This window comes from Oculina patagonica, chromosome 9 (genome assembly GCF_052425735.1).
Source record: "Oculina patagonica isolate OP01 chromosome 9, crgOcupat, whole genome shotgun sequence".
NCBI classification, from domain to species: domain Eukaryota; kingdom Metazoa; phylum Cnidaria; class Anthozoa; order Scleractinia; family Oculinidae; genus Oculina; species Oculina patagonica.
Genome location: NC_135766.1, coordinates 19,995,570 through 20,003,069, shown reverse-complemented (window position 1 = coordinate 20,003,069; position 7,500 = coordinate 19,995,570).

The window sequence follows — 7,500 nt, the reverse complement described above, 5'->3', positions numbered from 1 at the left end:
CAATGAGTCAGACACCGTCACCTATAAGACGAATATTACATTGGCAATATATACCATAATTCCGCCAAAGGGGCGCTTCTAAGACGTCAAAAAGGTTTATATTGCACGTTTACAACAAAAGGCTTAATCAAGGCGAGGAGTCGTTCAATTAACACCTAAATGGTAAGCCCAATTTTACACATCTTCAGCTCAATACGCTTGCACTTAATAACATGTGTTATTACTTGTCTTGACTTTGCAGGCTATATTCAACAAACAGACTGACTTCCAACGTAAACAAGGTTGATAAATCGTATATATGCACGCGATCCTTCTGATCGGTGACGCATTGAAAGTAACTGAAAAAGGTATTAATCCATTTAATTTTTTTTGTTTGCACTGTCTGTTGCAGTGGATTGTTTTTAATCTAACTCACTTTACTTTAAAACATTATTTAAGACAAATTGTACTAGTCTTTTTGAGATGAGATATAAAACTGCGCGGTCTCACTTTGTTCAGGCTTAAAACTAACAAAACATAATAAGATAAAATATTCAAACAAAGAAAACAAACGAACTGACAAGTACCAAAAAATACACCTATTCTATCCTATCTATTCCTGGCAGAAGTTTAATGGTATTATATATTGAGGTAAGTATATTGTTTGAACTTTCAGTATATTGTTTGAGACTTATGATCCGAAGCTTTAAGGACAGTCAATGCGCATAGACACTTTCAGGGATGTGTTAGCGACAAATTGTCCATAATGCAAGGTCTTTTCCTATACAAGACATTTCCCTTCTTCCCTGCTTCTATTCCATCCAGGTTAAACATTTATCCCAAGCAGGACTGTGCCCATTGGGCTTTCGTCAACTGAGGCGTACCGTAATTTCCGTTTTCTTCGTTGTTGCCCAAAAAACAAGGTTTAATTACCCTCAGGCACCATAGGATCTATGAATGTACCCTTCTCTTACAAGCTGGGATGCAAAACCCAATTATTCACCCTATTCACAGACACTCTTGCAATACTGTAAGAAAGAGACTGCATCGCTTAGTGGGGAGAGCATTACCACACCCCTCTGTAACAGACCCAGTGGAATCCGAAAAAAGTCACTGGGTTGGCCAATTTCCCACTGGGTCGGCTTATTTGGGCTCGTTCTTTATAGGTTTATTCGACATAAGTTACAACAAGCAGTCACTGGGGAAGCACAAAAATAGGCGGGTAAAATCAAAATATTCGCTGGGTACCGAGGAGACTAAATTTTCACTGGGTAGGGGAAAATAATCCACTGGGTCGGGTTCCACTGGGTCTGTTACAGAGGGGTGTATTACCTTTCCATCATTGCCCACGGCCAAGATCGAATTCTGGACCCAGTGTTATAAATGGATTGAGTTTGTTGTTGATTCTCGCCTTCCTTGGGGATTTTTCTCCAGGTTCTCCGGCTTTCCTCCCTCCGTTGCAACCAACATGCACTTGATACCGAGCGAGAGCGCTTCCGTGTTACATGGACTGCAGCCGGATATATTTCATTTGCATTTATTTACTTGATTTGATTTCTGTTTGATCGCTATTCTATGGCTCTTTATTTCCTTTTTTATTATTATCATTTTGAACGTCAAGGTACAAAGGTCTTTCGGTAAAGTTAATTTTTCTGCCGTTAGTCCTCGTTCCGTATTCTCAATGTACGACCTATACATTTCCATGACATTTGTATAAGTCACAGTTGCTCCCATGCCTGATCTCAGTTCTCATAAGTAGTCAATTTTGACTATTGAATTTTAAGAAATGTTGGCTTTATCTTGTTGGTCTGACTGTATTTTACTAGTCCAGAACAATAAGCGACCATATATGACTCCCTCTGTGTGCAGCTTAGGTTGATATTTTATTTGTAAAATGATGGAAAGAAACTACGTGTAGGTGCGTGTTTAGGAGCTTGTTTAGTTTTGTCTCTTTGCCTGCAATAAAAAAATAACTTCAGACAGATCTATTGTACCAGGCAAAGTACTTAGTCAAATAAATCATCTCCATTCTCGTTTTGCTAAATCGGTTTCCTTGGTAAAGCGAAGTACAGTACACGCAAACGTAATATGTAAATCCAATACCAAAAGAATAAAAAAACAAGACGTGAAACATGTGGTCGTAAAAAAAATTAATAAGTTGAAATAATAATAGCTTTTGAGAACTGGACAAGTTTATGAATTTATACCAAAGTACCGTAAATTGAGATTCTTCGTTACTAATTCCAAATGAATTACTACATTATGGCGCCTGTTTTTATAACGTCTTTATAACTGACAGTTATTGGGCGCCTCAAATCTTGTGGCGTTCACACGTTGATGAAAACTCCAGTCTGCTTGCAACAATGAAATTAATGTAACATGCGATGAGTATTAATGTTTTGTCGACGTCCAAGTTTCGCCGCGAAAACTTCTAAAAATGCGACAAAGGATCAGACGTAACGACTCATATAATACTGTTTAGAAAGTGCTTGGAAAGTGCGGAAACAAAACCTGTACTGATTACTTTTTGTTGTTGTTGTTGTTGCAATTGGTTGTTCCACACGAAATATTTCATTAAAAACAACTTGATTTTTGGCACTTTCTTCAAAGGTGCAGTGATGTCACTTTTTTCTCAGTTACAAATCTGCCCAACTGTTTTATCCCATACTTTTTTTTATCTACTTTTTCATCTTTTTTATCTCGTAAGGTTAGGAGCCTTGACACGGTATTTTAAGTATTTTAAGTGTTCTTCCTGTAGCCAAAATAACTCTTAAATTGAAGGAAATTTCAAACCTCTGGCTAAAACATAAAATGACGGTATGTAAACGAACTGCAAATGAAACAATCTGATCATCTAATGCAAAACAATTATGCACGTTTTTTTTTTATTATATTTTTTTATATTTTTTTAGCCCGGCCAAAACTAATAGTAATAAAATGTAAAATAGAAACAGAGTCCCGGGATAACGAAGCCCCGTTATAGCAAGACAAATAAACTCTCTCTGTCCCTTGACCCTTTTTATACTGGGATTTCTCGGTGCCGTGGTTCTGTTTCCATATATACATTTTATTGTTAGTAACTTTTGCCGGGTGGAAGGATATATACGCGTGCTTATTGAAAGGCGAGGTGTATACAGTGGAACCTCGATGAAACGAGTCCCTTTATAAAGCAACTTTCGCGTTTTTTCCTTAATACGGTAAAATGGCGCAATAGTGGAATAATATCGTTCGTTACGCCGGGGACTTCGTTATAAAGGGACTCGTTTCATCGAGGTTCCACTGTATACACCTCGCCTTTCAATAACACGCGAACCCTACTCAATCAGCGTTTAGGTTTTTTGCTGCCGTCAATCATCTAAGCGCAACTTCAGAGTTCGTATGTTTCATGCTGTTTTTAAAAGGCGATAAAAGCAGTACATTAATTGCACACATTTTAATTCTGTAAGGGCCAAGACACGCTGACTGCAATATCGAACTCGAATGTGTTGATCACGTAGTGATATAACGAGCCCGGATGAACATATTAAACTCAAATGTAATGAAATCGGTCATAACATCGAACTCTGTTACAAAAAGCGACTTGGAACATAGCTACATACTGAACTTTTACAGCCGGGCCGGGCGAATATAAAACGCGTTTAGAATTAAGAAGGCTCGTAAAATGCTGTTCTTGATATTCAGGCCTTACACTTCATCTGAGAAAAAAAAATAGCTACCGCAAAACAACAAAAATAAATTAAATTGAAACGAAAACTTCCGCCAAGCGGTTCACCATTTAATTAAACTGATTTAACTCTTGCCGGTTTGAAAAAAATTTAAACGCCTGGGGGACAAGACAGTCCGCCGTTTCTTTTGTTTGACAACAGAATAATATTTTTTTAAATTAACGCCGCTAGAGGAAATTTGCGCATAAGGGAACTGGTTGTTGTAATAAATGTAAAATATATATTTTTCATAGTTTACAGTTAAACTAAAAGGGACGCAACAACAAATCAGGAGGGAACGTCAATTGCAACCAGGTTGAAAAGCAAGAGTGATCCTTCATTCAATAGGTAAGTCAACAATCTGTTGCCCTTTTTTAGCTCAAAATGTGGCAAATGCTGATATTATTAATATTAAACAGCGTTTCTCTCGTACTGGCGCGTAACGGGTTGTGATCTGTAGAGGGTAATCGCCAGCACTGAATATTTAACAAACTAATATCCCACATCGAACATTGCTGAAGGGGTTATGTAGAGATGAGAGATTATATGACCATGTAAAAATGGATTTAGTTTTAGTTAAACACAAAGATATCAAGCACAAAGATATCAAGCATCTTAAAAAGAAAAAAAAAACACGGTGCGTCTTAGAATGAGTGTATCCCGCTGATTTTATCTGCCTAAATGCGGTTTAAAAGATGTATAAAAAAATGATTTTACACACTGAAGCAAAACGTAAATGTAGTTGCTCAGTGAATTGAAAATTTGAATTTAGCCTATACACGGTGCTACTGCTCAGCGGCCAATACTAAATGATAAGTAACAACAAACAATGACATTTAGAAGGAACGATATGCATGAATATCTTGGCAAGATATCAAAGTGCGGAAATCGAGGAAGATTGAAGGAACCTTTAAAACAGAACAATTTAACTTTCACCGGACATGTTTCGTTGTCCATTCCTGGTTGCTATTTATACCTAATCGTACCTTTCTGGTACGCTTCGGCAGCATATCAGGCGAGTTTGGTCGAGCCATAGTTCGTATTTTGGCGAGACGTAGTCGAGCCAAAATACCCATGGCGAGACCAAACGAGCCTGATATGCTGCCGAAGCGTACCAAAAGGTACGATTAGGTATTTACCGTACCCAAATTCAGCCAAAAATTCGGTTATATTTAACGCTCTGTTGAAACCATGCTTGCCAGGTACGTACTGCAAATTGTGTTGACTTGGTCTTCAACACTTTTACTAAGTTCTTCCTCTGCCTTTTTTCCACTCGTTTGTTTAGAGTTTCATTTTCTAAATTTTCAATATCAAAATTAAGCGAAAATTTGGGAATTCCGACTACATTTTTTTAGTCTAAATGTCTCAGTACTCGTCGGCAAACATCGCGCAACTGGCGAGCGCGCTCAAGTTTATTTTTAGCGGGAAAGTTTTTCTCTTTTTACGACCATTAAACACCGCTAGATTAAATTACGAAGTTCTGTTTTATTGGTAAAACCTGTTTTCAATTCATCATACAGTAGCACTACTTTACTTCAAAGTAACCGTGATATGGTGGCATATCAGGTCAGTGACTTGATATAGTTGGATATCAGGACAGTAGATCGCGCTTCTGATTGGCTACTTGCGAATTTGGGTACGGTAAATACATATATGGCTTCGGTCCTTTTAATATTCGCTGCTGATGCCATCACGGAAATATTAACTGCTTACACGTAAAGCACGTTGCATATCTCTAAACAATCCCTCCATCTCTATAAACAATACCTCATTTGGAAATCTTCAGACACATTTTAAAAGCAGAAGTCTTGCGGTGGAAAAATATTACGCCTTAGTTTAAGCTCTGATGCGAAGAACTGACAAGTACACCACAGGGAAACAAAACAAAAAACGACGCCATATTGTGTTTTTAATATCACGTCAGTGATTATACATTAAAGTAATAATATTAATTTGAGTACACTCATTTTGTTTTTCTAGGAAGGATATATTTTATAAGAATATCGAGGCTGAAATTTGCGAAAGTTAACGAATATTTTAAGAATAAACCCGAGGCTGAGATTTTAAAAAGAATATAACTTTGTGTTGAAAATTTGTAAATACAATACAGGCCCGTAGGGAGGGGGGGGGGGGGCTGCGATTGGTGCGTCCGCACCCCTCCCCCCACGAGCCTTGGAAGTCCGCTCATTGTGAAAAAATATATATTAAAATAAAAAATAAATGGAAATGGTATTTTTGTACTTCGACTATTTACATTCAATATGGTGCTTTGTGTTGAAGGTCCACTATTTGTAGATTAGTGTGATTCTTGCATTGGTTAATTTCAACGATACGTTCTACCCAATGTGGGTAAACCATGAATATCCTACTTTGTGTAAAAATCAGCTTGACTCATTGACTCATGACTCATAGACTCATTTGACTCATAAAACAGGGGACCTCACACAATGTCTTTCATAGTCGAACCGTTCGAAGTGCCATTAATATTCCCAGGCGCTACCAAAAAGAGAGAGGAAACTGGGTACTTGCTGGGCTCGGAAGCACCCAAGAAAGTTGGAGCTTGCCACAGTGCTAAAAGATAAACAAACCGACTCTGGCTGATTTATGTAATTACCATTTGATACTAAAATGAAAAATCCTATCTTTCTCCTGTTTTCCTTCTATGTACTGCCGTCATTGTTAGCTAACGTCTGTTTCGAAAAATATGATTTAAATTTAAAAATGTACCAGAATTATTGTCGTTGTTACCTTCTCTTTTACCTGCCTTGTTTCCTTACAAACTGTCTTCAAAACGCACCAAATGCTGTCTCAGATAACCTATTTTGTTTTCAGAATTTCCTGGGGGAGGATACCCCCAGACCCCCCGCCTACGTCATCGCGCCTGCGGCGCTCAAGATTTAGCGCCGGAAGCGCACCCCCCATGCAAAATCCTGGTTACGGGCCTGCAATACAAAATAATTTATGTTTCCAACTAAACTGTATAAAATTTTTACTTTCTCTAAATGGCCAAACTAACCAAAAATGCAGCATATGTTTGATGCTAATAACATTTCTGCAAGAAGTTATACACCAAACACTTGTAACTGATATCCCATTACATTCTACACGCAAATTTCATACGCTTTAAAATCTAAGAGTATTCACAAGAATATTTTCAGCCTAAAATCGGCAGAAAAATGAAAATTTCCAGTCTGGGCCGTAAAACAATATTCTCAACTATAGAAAAAAAATAATGTAAGCCAAAATAATGTAAGGTTTTCGAGCGGCCTAGCAGCAGAAACTTGCTGTAGTATACTGAATCTCGCTTTCCGAAATAACTTGCTGGAACTTTTCTTTTATTAATTATTCAAGGCAACGGTAGTCAAGGAAATATGTTCTGGATCTGCAGCTTACATACAGGAGTAGTTTATGTTAATAACAGTAATAACAACATTGCGTGTTGCGGACACAACAACAACAACAACTTATATTATTGAGGTATTTCCATAAAAATACATGGCATTACCTACTTACGCTTAAGAAATTATAAAGATATATAACATAGAATCAGAAAATCACATGCCATTGGGCCAAGATAAGACATTTCGCTGTAACTTCGCTGAAATAAAATTCCGCTTTTTCTTGTGTATATACGTAGCCTGCGTGCAATCTCACTAGCCACCACTCAGATAGCTTGCTCGCAGGCGCTTGTAGACGTTGCAATGTTATCAGTGCTAACAGTGTCGCTGCAACATGTCCCCACATATTTAAAGACTGGTGCTCTGGGGGGGGCCGACGCGCGCCCACAACCAAACCCACACCAATATAGGCAGTGTGT